Below are 17,057 nucleotides of genomic sequence, written 5' to 3'. Positions count from 1 at the left end.
TCCATAATTAGTCACCTCTTTTGGTACGGTACAGTATTAATCAGCAACTTCTGAATGAAGGAGTGTACACACCCATCCACCAGGAAACCAAAAGGTTTTGGATGCAGCCCATCTTATATTTACCAACCAATTCACAACAGCTAAGATGAAAGTAGAATGCACACTGTGGGTATTGGGATCCTAATTTTAGGCAAATGATATTACTCATGCAACAGAATACATCACAATTTTTAAATACACTGAAGCTGAGAGCTTATGTTTCAAAGCCTGTGTGTCTCAAGAAATTGTACAGCTCAGTGGGATCTGTTTTTGATATGCTATAGATGGACATTTGAAGAGCTTGTGTGATCTTGTTTGTATTTTTTTGATATTAGTATTGTGTAGATTTAGGGTAGTAGGTCTGAGCCAGAGATCCATTTTATCTCTCAAGCGATGTGTGACAATGGAGACATTCTGGCTTGTCATAATTGGAGAAACACAAGGATGCTACAGGCATCTATGGTAAACACTCTACAGTGCACAGGACAGCACCCACAAAAATGAATCATCTGATCCAAAGCGTCAAAGTGTCTTGGTGAGAAAATAGGGCAGAGGGGAAAACATTTTTTAAATTTACTTCTAAAAATACTTTCTTTTTAACTAATGAATGTATGACCCAGTTTTAAAAGTTAAATATTAAAATAAGACTCATGAAAATTAGGCATTCTGTGTCCTGAGTCTACCAGTCTTGAGTTTCCCTTTCTAAACATTTCATTATTTCTTTCAGGGGCCCTTTGTTCCCAAGACTATGACAGTTCTTATTTAAGTAAGTTTAGATAACACTATTGACACGTAATTTTGGAATGAAAAGGTTTAGCACTCTTTGGACACCTTGTTCCTTTACTGCTTTCTCTAGTTTTATCATTTTTTTCCATTATTCGTGTCTTTCTAAAAGATTTTTTCACTTTATTTCTAGCCTTTTCATTGAATTTTAACATTTAATATTAGCTCTTTTGCTCTAAGTTTTATTCCTGAAAACTTCTTCATCTCTTGTTCCTAGTAACAATTTGTGTTTATTTCACAGAAAAAAAAAATCTTCTCACACTTTTTCAGGTTTATAAGCTGTATTCTTTTTGAATTTTTCTTGCATTCATTGTTTTGTTTCTGTTTCCTCTGAGTTTTTTTATTGCTATATGTTACAGTCAATTTTTTTCACATGGGAACAGCTACTTAAGTATAGGAACATTTACTAAATACGTGATCTTTGCTGCTCCTTCATATTTAAAAGTAAGAACCTAAAAGGCTGTGTATGTATCCCTGGCTAGCACTTGCCCACTGGCGACCTCATAGGAGCAACTGGAGCTAGTTCCAAAGGTCAGTGTTTGTACTGGTCAGGGTAGGCATCAGTGAGGAGCCGCTCAGCTTCCCCATTGGCCTGAACCACATTTTTAAAAACATAATATCTTTCAAACACCATGTAGAAATGAGGCTTTGAATAACTAGAGTGGTTAGGTTTTCCTTCCCATCTCACTTGGCATATTCTCATGTGGGTTTTTTGTTTGTTTTTCTTGCTTTCTTAAAGTTGTGATTGCACAGGAAAGGAGCAACAGGAGCAGAACTGCATGGATGTCTCTGTTAATCTTCATTTGTATTGTCATGCTTAGAATTCTCTAGAGATTCAAAAAAAGGTGTTATTAATGTGACTGTGGCAATCAAAATTATTGTTAAGGAAAGTGAAATATTTGTAAGATTTGAGACACTTCTTTAGACTTCAATCACTACTTACAAAATTCACTATCTTTAATACAGAAGACATCTACTCCAGTTATCTATTCTTTTTAACAAATTATTTCATCTCCAACTCAGTGTCTGAAACAATGATTTTTATCCAATGCTTAGAGATTCATAGGCTGGGAATTCAGAAAAGATATAGCTGGTAGAGGTTCCATAATGCTAAGGCCATCATCCGCAAAGACTTTGACCCTGAAGAAGTGACCCAAATGTTTGGGCACCAAGATCACATAAAGATCCTATCTAGAAGTAAATGATGGATACTACTTGGGCCTGAATTTCCTACATGAATCTGCTCCCAATCTCTGTATTGGCCTCCTCCTAGTTCTGGTTCTCTTGGTTGTGAGAGCAAACATTCGAAGAGAATAGGACAAAAGCATTGTGCTTTTATCATCTAACTTCACAGTCATCTAGCCTCAATTCTGTTGTATTCTGCTGGTAGAGATTAATCTCAAAGGCCAAAGTCACTGTCAAAAGCAAGAGGCATATACTTGAATTCTTGATGATGAGGTACCAAGGTTCTAGGAAAGCACATGAGATGGAAGATATGATTATATAAAGGAAAGAAATCAAAGTTTGCCACTATAGTCCTACCTAAAATCTTGCAGAAGAAATAGTTCTAATCAATAGGCTTCATTATTATTATTATATATAAAGTTTCACTGTATCCTGAGGAAAGAATGTTTGAAATTCTAGCCATCTACAAATCGTTAACTCAGTAATTCAGAAGAAATGCAAACTCAAAAGTCACAAAAAATGAGACATAGTATATAATATTCAAAAGAGAGTAATGTATTCATCATCATCTTATTCATAAAGGGAGAAATGATAAGTGTGTGCTCTAAGAAGAGAGATTGACAGATTTCAACAAATACTTTTTCATTACTCCCAATATCTACATTTCACTAAATGAAAAGGATAAAGAACAGGATTTCAAAAGTTGATCCCCAAGTTGAAATTTAATTGTGAACTTCATTAATTAAACTAACTCAAAAAATTGAGTTTGTACATCATAACCAGGAACACAACAGATGCTGATGCTTCCTGTACATGTGAGAAGCTTCTGCTCTAAGCAGTACACTGTAAAAGTACTGTGTGCATGTTCCCGGTGGTTCCTCAGGATGGATTTTAGAAACCTATGTATAGTCAATAACTAGTCAGATGAGCTGTTTTCTATTTTGATTATTTAGTGTACATACTATATCAGATTTAAACAGCACTCCTGCTATCATAACAGATGAATATTAACTGGATTACCAGCTTGCTTGAGGAACTTTACACAATACACTAGAGCTGTGGTTTAAGATGCAAAGTGGGGAGTTAAGTGGAGCTGGCTGGAGACAAGCTGTGGTAAGATCATAATGGGTCTTTCTGTGTCATATTTGGGTAAACATAGAACAATTGAAGTGATTTTAACCAAGACAGCAAGCCAATTGGCTTAGTCACATTAACATTATTCAGTCTACTTGCAATAAATTGGGGGGTGGGGCAAGATGACAAGGAGATACTTAGAGGTAAATTTTATAATCTAGGAAAAAGAAAAACAAACTTAAATGTAATACATGTAGAGGCAAGCATCCAAATACGAGGAAGATATGATTAAAAGAGTACTGTGATTGTTAGATGAGTGAGACAAAGAAAAAAGGAGGGCAGTTTTCACAGATAAACTTCAGATTTTTGGTACAGCAACCGGGAAGATAGCTACTATCAAAGGTACAATCCTATCTAAAGCTTGGCCACTGTCCACTTCAAGGCAAAAACACAACACTGGCAGCTCTGTTCTGAGTGAGGGAGCCAAAAATGGTCAAACATCTTCAGGGTGGTACTCACAGCTAGCTTGATAAAGAGCAAAAGTGAAGAAGTTGAAAGAGATGAGCAAATTATTCCCTCTCTTCTATTTCCTCTGTTACACTCACTCACTGCCCTCAAAGATTTGGAGTTACAACTATCACTGGAGAGCAGTGTTGGGTAAAGATCAAGGGGATATCTTAGTCACTTTCCTACTACCTGAGACCCAACACCCAGCACCCACTATTTAAACAAAGAAATGTATCTTGGTTCATGTTTCGGTCCATAGCCAGTTGCTCCCAGGCAGAATGGCACAGGTGCATAGTGGAAGACAGCTGTGGAGAGTTGCTTGTGGCATGTGTCTTGGCTACTTTTCTCTCATTGCTGAGACAAAATACTTCACGCCCAAAATGAAGGAAGAAAAGGTTTATTAGCTTACAGTTTTTGAAGGTTGCAGTCAATGCTCAACCGGCTCAAAGGCAGGGTGGCATGGCTGACTAGCAACCATCATGGCAGCCAGAAACACAAGACCAAAGAGGGCAAAAGGAAAAAGTATGCCTCCTTCCTTCCTTTATATTGTATTCTGGCTCCCCACCCCTGGGCAGATGCAACACTCACATAGCCAGTCCCAGCACTAGACAACAAAGCAGTCACAAACCCTAGACTCAGCCACCTTCCAAAGGCTCAACTCCCATGACCGCTTGAGGCTTTGGGGGGACATCTAAACACAAACCATAGAAGCATGGCACTGGTGAAGCAGAAAATGAGTGAAAAGAGGAGTAGGGAAGAGATAACCCTTCCAGGCCACACCCCCAGTGAGTCACCTCTTCCTACCGGATCCCACTTCTTAACGGAAAGTCAGCTATAGAATCTGGAGATTTAGCTCAGCGGCATAAGTGCCTGCCTTGCAAGCAGGCAGTCGTGAGTTCGATCCCTGGTACCAATAAAAACGAAAAAGACAAAAAAGAAAGAAAGAAAATCAGCAATAAACTCATCCACTGATGATTATCACACCTCCATGATTCAATCACCTCCTGAAAGCCCCACCTATGCATGCATGAACCTTTGGAAGGATATCTATATAAACCATATCAGGGGACTATAATATGCAGAAGCAAAATATGGAAAGATTATGCCCAGACAGAAATGTAAAACTCACTGGGAAGAATAGAAGTGAGGTCCTGAGTATTTTATCCTTTCCTAAGTAATATTTTATTAGCCTTTCTGCAGTAGGAAAAGCACTCACTGGGACAATATTTCAAGAGTTTATTTAATAGGTTAGTATGCCCTAGTCAAGCAGTTAAGGTTTTTGTTAGCCCCATTTCTTTCAGCAATTTAAATCTCCTGAAATTAAAGATCTTCAGACAGAGTCGAGGAAATTCAACCATAATGAAATCTTCAGGTAAAGTTAAGCAGAAAAGCATTTTCTTGGGTCTTAGAGAAAGAGCAATACTGAGCTTCTATGTAGTAGATTCTTTCCCAACATTTTCTTCCTCTGGGTCACCTCTCAATTCGGGGACTATCCACGATGCCCTTATTTATCATGGAACAGCATCTGATGTTTTCTCTAATTCTGAAAATTTCCCTTAAAAGCATCTGTGCACAGTTCCTGTTTCTTAAGTAATTTTTAGTTCCAACTCTATTAAATAGCTAAATAATGTTCCCTGAGATTTCGCCACATTTAAAAGAGGGTATTCTGGGGCATTATTTCAAAGTCTCTTCGAGATTCCTGCTATCACCATTCACTGGATCATTTTAAATATCTGTAGATATTTTGTTTCACTTGTTCCTTTCAGTATCTTTTGGGCAAGTACTATTATAATTAATTAAAATGTCCCACTTCAGAGACAACATGGGACTTTTTGTTTGCCCTTGATTTGCAGAGCTGTGTCCCAACTCTGGACAGAAAGTTAACATCCCAAAAGCAACTCTATCTATGACATTAAAATGTAAGGCTTATTTAAGAATGTATCATCATTGTATAGAATTTTTAAATGAGCAGTGTCTGGTACCCCAACTCATTTCCTCTTCTCAGATTTCAGCTTGGGTGAGTGTCTCCAGTGCAGACCTTGAACTCACTTAAATAATGTGCTATGCCTCCTGATCTCCTGCCCACAGAAAGTTCAGCTCCCTTGCTTATACCTATAGCTCAGAAGCTCAGGGGAGAAAACACCCACCAAGGGCAACCCTAGACTGTTGAGGAATAGAACTAATGGATAAATGTTCCTGCCTATCTTCCCTTGGTGGGCAATTCTTGGAGACTCTGTATAGACAGTTTCTCAGGTTCCCAACAGAATCATACCCCATCACTCTTTCAGAAACCTCAGTCACATTTCCTTGATTGCCTTTTTTCCTCCCTTCCCAAGCTGTTCCTTCTGCTCCTGGAGATAACTACACAAGATAAACCATTGCACACAAGCCCTCACCTCTAGCTCTGCTTCAGGTGGTGCTCAAACCAAAACAGCTTTTCCCTTGTGTTTTAAAAATGAAGAAACATATGGTACAAGAGTACAATATTAGTTACAATAGATCTGGAATCTTGAGACTTACAGAAGAGGGAATGATTATTTTGCTATTGAGGTACCCATCAAACATTGAAAAATATGGATCATAATGAGTAAGCACAGAATTATGGTGGAACAGCCCTTCAGAATGCCTGGCATTGAGTCTAGGCCCATACATTCCACCCAGAACACGCCTAGCCTCGTCTAATCTCGGAAGACAGGCAGGGTCAGCCTGGTTAGTACTTGAATGGGAGAACAGCTTACATTAAGAAAGGACAGCCATCAGTCAGCAGTGGTGCAGGCCAAGAAGGTTTTATAGAGGAGGGGCCTAAACTGGGCCTTAAATGGTTATATAGACATAGGACAATCAAGGAAGATGAAAACACAAATGAAATTATTAAAGTCAAAAAGAGCAATGTCTATTGCTACAACATCTTAGAGACTAGGCTGGCAAGTCTCATGCAGGTAGAGAAAAAAATCTGAATAAGTATAATGTTGCCCAGTTATGAAACTTTTGAAGTAGTCACTTACACTCTTAGGGAAGGTCCCTTGAAGTTATATCATTCTGTTTTGCCACATCATTTCTCTTTCTTGCTCTCATTTACAGAGTGTCAGTTTATTAATCCTCATTGATTCAGAAGTGTGTCCTGGGGTCCCAGATTCCTTTCACTTCCTCTCTTACTGATTCCCTGTGAAGTGCAATACTCGTACAGATGACTCAACTTACCATGGCCTCATCTTTATGATCTCCTTGATTTAAATTCTCCTCTGTCCACTTCAGGAAAACCCTGGACCTTGTCATCCACCAAAATTACATCAACTTTGAAAATTTAAATCCCAAAATATTAAGCACCGAAAGCAAACTCATAGTCACCCTTTTTCAGTCTTCTTAGATTTATTTGTTCAGTCACCTACATGTGTCAGGCATTAAGAAGGACACAGAGGAAACAGTACAAAATGAGACCGACAAGGTCCTTTTCCTCACAGAGTTGATAACTGCAACTAACCAAGAAATGAGTAGAAATTCATCTCTTCCTGGTGTTCTCAGTATGAATCCAAGACCCCTTATCTCTCTCCCACAGTGACTCTGTACACTAGATCTGGGATAAATTTAATAGCCTTCTCTGATCTTTACCTGGGCTTCTAAGAGCATCTTGAGAAAACCACACAAATCTGCATTATGGTGACACTGTACACTGCTTTTCTGATCACCACTGGGCCTCTTATCCTAGTCAAAGTCTCTCTGATTCTGGCAGGTATTTCAATACCTTCTCCTCTTTTCACAATTTCACTATTTCATTAGTGTCCCCCTCACTCAGATTCCAAATCCTAACAATTTTTTGCAAATTTTCTCTCCCATGACTTATTTGGAGCATTTAGAAAACTGAGATCCCTCTTGATCTTTCTTTGAGACAAGGTCTTGCTGGACTTGCAGTTTAGGCTGGACTTGAACTCACTATGGAGCCCAGACTGGCCTTGAACATACAGTAATCTTCCTGCCTCAGCCTCTCGAGTGCTGGGATTACAGGTGTGCCACCACGCTCAGCTTCAATCTTCTTTGAATTTGCTATTTTTTGGTTGTTTTAGTTGGTTTCATTTTGTTTGTCTTTTTGAGACAGAGTCTCATTATGCAGTTCAGGCTGGCTTTGAGCTCACTTTGTAGCCCAGGCTGGTCTCAAAGTCACAACAATCCTCCTGCTTCAGCCTCCAAAGTGCTGGGATTACAAGCATGCACCACCATGCCCAGTTTCTAATTTTACTTGAGTGATATATTGTTCTCTGACTGTATACCTAACCATGATGGCATTTTTTTATACTCTTATTTCTCTGGCCTTATTCCTAAATGCTGGTATATTTCCTGGTTTTATATTTGATCTTCTCCTCTTACTTTGAGGTGCTGCCTTACAGACTTCACCTGCTTCATAATTTCAAATAGGACCTTCTGTATCCTTGTAATTACAAATCTAGATCTTTAACCAAGACATTGTCCTAAAGTCCAGGTCAATAGACCATACATGTCTCTAACCTGATCCAATACATATTGAGCTAAATTTATTGCTAAATTTATTAAATACTTGAGCTCAGAGTCAATGGGCTCAGAACAATGTGCAGCTCCTGCAACACATGATTGTGTGCCTCTGAGCAAACACTGAGAGCACAAGCTGTGGTGTCATTCAGACATAAGAATATGTTCACCTGATGTAACACTTCCCTTGGCAGCGTTCGCCCTTGGCATCTTAGCCTCCTACATTCAATGTTTTCATCTATGAAACAGGGATGATACTACTAACTCATAATGTGTCAGAACTAAACGGGGAAAATGTATGCAAAGAAGACAAGAGACAGCTGGCCTCTAACAAGAACTTAAATATATGTTAGCCATCCTCTGTAATTATTTAGCCCAGTGACTGCTCCCAGGATTCCTGGCCTTTAACTTGCTAATACCTGGTCTTCTCTGAACCCCTAAGCCAGTGGTGGTGAACCTATAGTATGCATGCCATAGCTGGTTGTTTGCATCACTGAAAGCTCTAAAAGGTTTGCCATCTCATCTCTAGATGTCTGCCCTTTCCTCCACCCCTTGCAGATGAGGTGGTGATCTTCATTTTGACTTTTCTCAAAATATTTTATGTTATTTCTTCTGTAGTATAGTGTGATATACAGAACAAGTGTCTACTTGCTTCCCCAACTCATTTAGTAGACTGCACATTAAGTAAGAATGGGAGCTATGCACACTTACACACAGACCTTATCTATCTGTGTAGCAGGTACTTTGTATTCAATAAAACAGTGACTGGAACAAGAAATACTGCCTAATAGAGCATCAGGAACGTGATGGACACGCAAATATTTCTTGATTCAACAGGGTCAAGTGGGTAATTTGCTGTGCCTGATAATGTTATTTGAGATAGATTAAATCAATTCCAGATTGAATTATACGGTCTCAACCAGAACAGAAAGAAATTAAGTAGCCCGCTATGATGTTCCAGTCTGGTTTATATGGAGGCAACACAGCACAGAAGAGATAAAAATAGGTAGAAAGAAGACAAGGAAGTCACAAGTTCAAAAACTGGACCTTTAAGAAAGCTGCAGCTTCTAGACACAACAAAGTCACCCAGGTTATAATGCCTTTTTCCCTTCCAGTAAACTCACTCCAAAAAAATTGAAGTCTTAAAATGGGCCTTCCCTTGCCTTTCACCAATAAAATGGGGCGCTTTTCACATGCAAATTGATCTCAACTTTCCACAGATTCACAAATTTTACAAGTTTCCTTTCCCAAGAACCCTTAAATACCCCCAGCCGCAGTCCTGAGCGCCACACTCCCACTTTCTGCCTAATAAACCTGGTTATGCCTCTCACTGACACTCACTGAACTGCCTTTCCATGACAAGTCAACTACTACTCTATGGATAGAAGCAAGTTGAATGTCCTCTTCTTCAGGAGAAGCTGCCTAAGCCCTGTCCAATGACAGCAGGAACCTATGTAGCCCATAGCAACAAGAACCCTGTGAACAAGTTCTTATTTGAATTTACATTTACAGCTATACCTTATGGCTAAATTCAAAAGGCAAGCATAAAACATTAGCTCTACATACAGTAAAATAAAGCTCTTTCAGTTCAACAGCTATTTCTTCCTAAGCTTTCTTTTATTATTTTAAATGTGTATTGCTCTATTTGCTGTCCTGCTTAGCACGCAACAAGTAAGACTATAACCCTTACCTTAATTTCCACACTTAACTCTGACTTGAAACTGACAAAAAATGTCAAAGTTTGGCTTGTTTAAATTAAGGTTTAATTTGTATTTGACAAAGAAAAATTCTTCCCAGAAAGCAGCGTGGTATCCTGAGATAATGGTTTAAAATATTTATTTAAAATTGGAAAATGTAAAAAGACTTTTAATCATGGTATGGCTTAATTATAGCGAAATAAGCTTAATTTGCATAGTGGTAATAAATTACCAATTTGTAAAATGAATTGTATTATTTCAGTTCTCAAAATAATTCATACATTATTGTATAAATTATTGTTATAAATTATTATTCTTCTGAATCTAGCCCCCTCATAACTGAACATTAAAATTTTATCTTTTCCTACACATTAATTTTAGTATTCCAAAGTTGAAAGTAGAAAGGCCACAAAAGTTAACGTAATAGTCATTTTTTATTTGCATTATTCATTAGGCATCAAATTTATCTATTCACCAATTTTTAAATGTATTTCAAATAGTTCTCAATACTTGTTCTACTTATCATTGAGATGGAACTCACCATTATGGGTTTATGCCAAGGTGTGATGAGCCAAGGTGACAAAACCAGAGAGACATCCTAGGGATTAGACAAGTTAATGGTTGAGAAAGTACTTTCTGAATTTAGATTCTTCAGAAAAAAATATCATTGTGCATTGCTATAATAATGTCTTCCTTTTATTTTTCACTTAATGCTTAAAATTCATTTTAAAGTGACATAATTTTCTTTCAACCATCATTCTGCAAAAAAAGGAGACAATGAAAGCAAAATATCACTATTTTTAATGTCACCTATTTACTGTTGTTCTTTGCCTTTATTACTTTGTCATTCACTGTAAAGTGTGTTCCAATATTAATCTCTGAACCAGGCATATATTCCTAAAGGAAGAGACTATTGGAAATGCTTTGATTGCACTATGATTTCTACCACAAATTCTAGGCATTCTTTTCTTCATTAAAAAAATAAAAAGGAATGGAAAAGAAAGGCCACAGTTTGCAAAAGAATTTTCCATATTTAATCACTGGCCAGAAAGTCTCCATAAAAAGTAAGTAGTAAAACAGAATATCAAGACTATATATATTTCCATGTATCCAAGGCAAAGTGGCTGAAGAAGCTTGAATTTTCTTGAATGTTTCACTTTCATATTGTAGAGGACACTATATTAGAAGAGTTTGCACCAGTAAGCCTTAAAAAGTCAACAAGTAAATCTGGGGTTATGAAGTCATTTTCTGAAAACAGTGATGTAAGTAACTCATTCTGTAGGCATCTGATTCTCAGCTGCATCAATTCTGATTGGTCAGATGCATAGTCTCATCACAGCTATCTCACCAATGAACATTCAGGAGACACCTGCCACAGCTGAACTTCAAGAACCCAGCCTCCAAGACTGTGCTGAAACAGTTTGCTACCATGAAGAACCCAAGAGAATCAAAGCAGAAAAACTAATTAAGAAATTCCATTTGAAATTAATTACAGAAATTATACAATTTACATAGATTAATCCAATTAGATATTTTCTTTTTTTCCAGAGTAATATTGCCATGCTGTAGCCCCAGTTATTCTGCATATACTCATACTAATCATGCTCACAACTTATTGTTAAAAAATCTGATCACGTGATGAGGTACAAAAGTTAAATTAATGTTTTTATTTGAAAACAAATTGGAATCTGCAGTATTATTGGTCTTTCTTTTTACCTAATTTCCTCCTGGACAATCTGGTGACTTCTTGACAGCCTCACTCTAGCATAAGTCATAACAATGGAAGTCTGCTTACACGAGTGAGGAAAAACATCATTTTAAGCTGACATAGTCATATCACCGACCTTGAGCTTCTCCTGAAGAAAATGAATTGGCTTACTGAGGCAGTTAGGTAGAAAGCAGAAACCATTATTTTCTAAAGGTTTTCAAGGTAAAAACCCTCAGGGACAATCTTTTGTCAGTGTCTAAGGCTTGATTAACTGTCTTAATTCACTATGATTAATGACTTTTAAAACTTGGGGCCGCAAAGTTTCTTTATCTGTTGTACTGTATGAATCTTGTACGTGGGATGTTCTTTAAATGAACAGCATAAACTACACATAAAACATATCAACAACTGTAACAGATAATTATGCTTTATGTCACTCAGTTAGTAGGAGAGACATTTCCAGGTGAGGACCCCTAATCTTTTAAGTGGAAATAGCAATTCTCACCCAAAATATACTGTCTCATCATACAAGCAATTTTTCCTTCATCAACACATGACACTACACTCTTAACTGTTTCTACAAGAGACTGTATCTCTTAGAAAACCCACTGATTCATTTTTGCTAAACACAGATTTAAGTTATAGTACTTAAACATCTCTTTTGTTTTTAACTGCTAGTGACTGGAAAATATGGGATAGAAAAAATGAATATGAATGTCTATGGAAGATCAAAGCTCTGTGTACTCCTAAAGGCAATGAAGTTCAAATTCCCCTCACCCATGCAAGTTGTATAAAATTTGGTGGACTGCTACTATCTAAAAGGAATGAGACAAAGATTAAAGGTGGACACCTTTAATCAAAAGTAGAGAGTCGAGCATGAACTGCGTGAAACTTGCACAAAAGTTGCATTGAAAACACTACAGTCTTCTTCTGTGGCATGAAGAGAATGAGAACCTAAAACTGTCTTCAAACATAAGTATGGTCCACAAAACAGAGGCCAAATATGACTGCACCTTGTGCGATTCACACTTTTACCTATTCTAGGTCCACATGCACACAGGGAAGGAGACATACTTCATGCTTCCAGAGTCTCTAACTGTGTCAAAATACACAGCTTTAACTTGGATTTTCTTATTTCTCTCAGGCTTTGAGATAGTCCTAACAGTGGACCGCAGAGGGAGAGAACCAGGCCTCACCAGGAGCCGATCCCTGCCTGGAAGCCACATCATTCTCATTGTTTTCTTAGGGTGGGTTTTATTCTGTTGTGTTTTCTTTGATTATGTTACATCTGATGGCATGAGAAGCTATTTCAAAGGCACATTATGGTAGCCATGTTGGATTTACTATTGTCTTGTTTTAAAGTCCTTTGTTGCATTCATTGTTTTGTTTTTCTTGTTTCTACTCTATTTTGTTCTGCTTGATTTTTGCTATGTCCAAAGGTACCTGCAGCTATTCTGAAGACAACAAAAAGCATGATGGTAATGATTGCTGATTTTGTAAGGTGTTGAAGTCCTGTATCACTTATACTGGTTTCTTTTGATTGATTTTATTCTGTTTTATTTTCCTTGATTTTATCCTCTTTAAAATAAACTAAAAGATAAAAAAAATTTAAATTTAAAAAACTGGTTCATAACATTTGAAAAGCAGCCAAAAGTACTCAGGTACCAGAGCATCATTCTTCCAATGCTGTTGCCTTAAAGAATTTGTTCTGAGCTAGGAACAGCAGTACATCTCTGTAATATCAGCCTTTGGGAAACTCAAGCAGGATGATCACAAATTCCAGCCCAGCCTATGTAGTTTAGTGACATGGTGAGACCCTGTATCAAAGTTAACTGAACAAGAGAAAAGGGAGGAATAAAGGAAGGATGGAAAGAAGGAAGGAAGGGTAGAGACAGACAGACAGAGAAAGAGCTGGGAATGTAGTTCAGTGCACAGGTGTTGGGTTCAATCCCAGGACCACAACAATCACCAAAAAAGAATTTTTTTTCCAAAAGCGTGCACTGATATTACAGAGAGGGACATGTGATGCTTACATTGAAGTGTCACATGATGCTGTAAGTATCAGTGATCATATAAAACCTGCAGAAGTTACTGATTGGAAAACAAAAACAAGGGAATTTTACATGAAAATTTAATCTTACTTCTACTAACTTCCATTTCTTAAGAAATTTAAATAACTCTAGCTAGTGAGACAATTATAATTTTGATGAGCTAAACAACTTATCTAAAATTTGTTTATTTCAGTCTAATACAGAATTCATCATTTGAATTATCTTTTCTTCTTTCAGAAGGAAAATAATGAGTTTAATTTTACATGGTTGATATGTGTTTATGATGGCTTTAAAAAAGAATACCACAGGAGGCCTTTATTCATGGAAAATAAAATTGTTTCAGAGAATATACTGGATACCCATTAGATTTTTTTCCCTACATTTCTATGTTAAGCTTACTTGATGATATAGCTCAGCTAGCTCTTCATCCTGTAAAATTTCTTTGATGTCAATAAAAAAAGACAAATTAATTCACAGAGGAAAGAAATGAATACACAGAAAGATGATCTTGAAGGTATTGAGAGGTGGTCATTAATCACTCTCGGAAGGTTAAAATAGTACAGCTTTCAGTAAAACTCTGCAACATAATTTTTAGCACAATGTCTGTGACAATTAAAAAGCAATTCATTCTATTTTTCCTTTGTTAATGAAATGCAAGACTTACGCCTCTGAAAAGTTTAATAGTTAAATCCCTAGAACAGGCTTTCTATACTATACAAAAAAGGGAAATGATCAGAACTACAATACAGCCTTCGGTGTTGATGACCCAAAGAAGTTTGCTTCTTGGAGCACTTCACTGTTGGGTATCATTTGAAAGAAAGCAAAGATCCATTGTAAATAAGCATATCCATATAAACCAAGCTAGGCAGGGTGATGCATACCTGTAATCCCACCATTCTGGGAGGTTGAGGCATGAGGGTTACAAATTTAAAACCAGCCTGGGCAATTCATCAAGTTAGGGCCTGGGGATTTAGCTCAGCGGCATAAGCACCTGCCTTGTAAGCAGGCAGTCGTGAGTTCGATCCCTGGTACCGATAAAAAAAAAAAAAAAACGAAAAAGACAAAAAAAATAAAAAAATAAAAAAAATTCTTCAAGTTAGTGAGAACCCTGTCTCAAAAATAAAAAATAAAAAAAATAGCAGTAATCATCATCGCATCACAGTCAGGAAATTTGGGAGTCAATGTTAAAACCAGAGAGTCTGTGCATGATTCAGTGCTATTGAGTGATAGGCCAGGCCGGAGAGATTGAGGGCAGGGGGAGAAGTGAAGGAATGAGAGAGAACAAGTAGAGACTACAGCAACTTCCTTCTGATTGTTTGGTCAACCTTGTGACCAGGGAAGTCAAAAACAGACTTCATACATGAAGAATGAAAGCAACTGTAAACTTCAAAGTCAAGCAAAAAAACAATGCACCATAGAAGAATAGAAGTAAAGTATTTCACCATTGTCTATCATGAATCATTACTCAAATTCATCCAATTTCCCAAGCCATCTTGACAAGCCATCTGTTGGCAGGGGTAAAGTAACTGTGTGAACAGAGTATACTGAATTGCTTTCCTTCTTTGGCCTTTTTCAATTGTCTTGAGGAAATAAGTCGTTTGGTATTTTCTAGGACTATCCCCAGTGGGTAATACATCTTCCCGTCATTTGTAAGCCAAGATCCTGTTTCTCATTTCAGTTTTAAAACAAACCTACTGGCAGTTGAAGCTGGCTTGGCCTTGCTAAAGGCTGAGTGATTCCTCTGGTCAGAAGAATATCTCATCGGCTACTTGAGTGTTGTTTTCTTTAGAGGAGTCCTGTCAACTAATTTTTTTCCTATTTCCTTTTAGTTTAGGGACCTCTTTTGATTTCCCCTAAGTTAAATCAATTTACCGCTAAATCTTTTTAGCTGTGGTTTGAGAATATTCATATAAGTGCACAGGGTCTCAGCCATGAATTACACTTATTCTTAGTCATAAATCTTTAGGCGTCTGCCAGCACGATTCTTGCTTCTCTCTTGTTTTTACAATGTGTACACAAACAGCATTTAATGGGAAACAAATTTCAAATATTTTCCTTATTTAGGAGGTCGTTGAATAGATGTTCTCATTAAAAGAAAATGTTTTATGCATTTATATATTACAAAAAAGAGTATTCAGGGGGCTGGGAGTTTAGCTCAGCAGCACAGGTGCCTGATTGATAAGGGCAAAATCATGAATTAGATCTCCAGTATCAAAAAAAAAGGAATATTATGAATCTTCCTTAAATTGTACTTTGTAGACTAACTGAAAGAATTAATTTTCCAGTCTATGCTAAGTAGAAAAGTTTATTTGTCTAGATTTCCTGAATTTATTAGTAAGATATCATATCCTTAGACTTAATGTCTCATTATGGACACAAGTCTTATATTATTAGCTACCCCCCATCAAATATGGTACATACTGCTTGTTGATGCTGGTTATCACAAGCTGTATAGGAATGACACAGACGCATAGCAACACACATATGATACCTTTTTTTTCATTTGCTTCTTGAGATGAGAGAGAAGAAATAAAGATTCACAGAATAGAAACAAGAAAAGTTAGAATTTTAAAAGCTAAAATTTTAAGAAAAACTACAGCTTCAAAACACAAAACTTACCCAAGCCTTTTTCCTTTACAGGAAACTGACTCAAAATTTCCTGAGGGCAGGGATATAGCTCAGTAGAACTGTGCCTGCCTGGTAGCCTGAGGTTGTGAGTTCAATTCCTGATACAAAATTTTTTTCCTAAGGTTTTAGAGACATGGTAGGTTTGTAAATTGGGTTCTGAATCTACTATTTTTACCTGCAAACTGGCTTCCTCCATCCTCAAAGAGGTGATAATATCAGTGGGCAGGGTTTCTCAACTTCAAACACGTTTAGATGATTTGCATTCTGACACAATGTTCAGAGGAATAATCTGACAGACAGTAGGACCATACATCCTAGCTCATCCATCTTGAAGACACCCCTAAAGCTCCAAAAACATGCACCAAAAATAATACACCTCTCCCACAAGGGCCCATATTTCATTCCTGAGTGTATGCTTTTAATTTTTGCCTAATAAATCCTTCCTGTGCCTTTCATCAACTAGTTCTGAAAATTCTTTATCTACCATGAGACAGTGAATCTGCGACTCAGTTCTACAGGTAGGGTGAGTTTAGGAACCTCCCAGGAACCTGCTTGGTGACATGACTTTTTAAATTGCAACCATTGCATTTATATAATAAAGATGTAAGGGATAGCTGATATGTACTAGGTGCTAAAAAGGCACAAAGACAGAATTCTTTCTCTTGAATATAATTTCTAGTATTTTTCTTTATTTTGAATCCGACTTGCTTAGCTGGATCACCATTTTTAACTTAATAACATATACAGCAAGCTAAAAAGCTATGTAAGGAGTAGTCTCAATAGGGCAGCCATCAGTAGCCTCCAACCAGATCATGGGGCACTTGCTGAGAACCTTGGGATGTCACAGAGCACCTTTTATCCCAAGGACACACCCAATATGCTTAT

This window comes from Cavia porcellus, unplaced genomic scaffold (genome assembly GCF_034190915.1).
Source record: "Cavia porcellus strain 051 isolate PalLab524CR breed Dunkin Hartley unplaced genomic scaffold, mCavPor4.1 scaffold_1, whole genome shotgun sequence".
Lineage (NCBI taxonomy): Eukaryota > Metazoa > Chordata > Mammalia > Rodentia > Caviidae > Cavia > Cavia porcellus.
The sequence above is the reverse complement of the archived record's forward strand: the minus strand, read 5'-3'. Positions refer to the sequence as shown.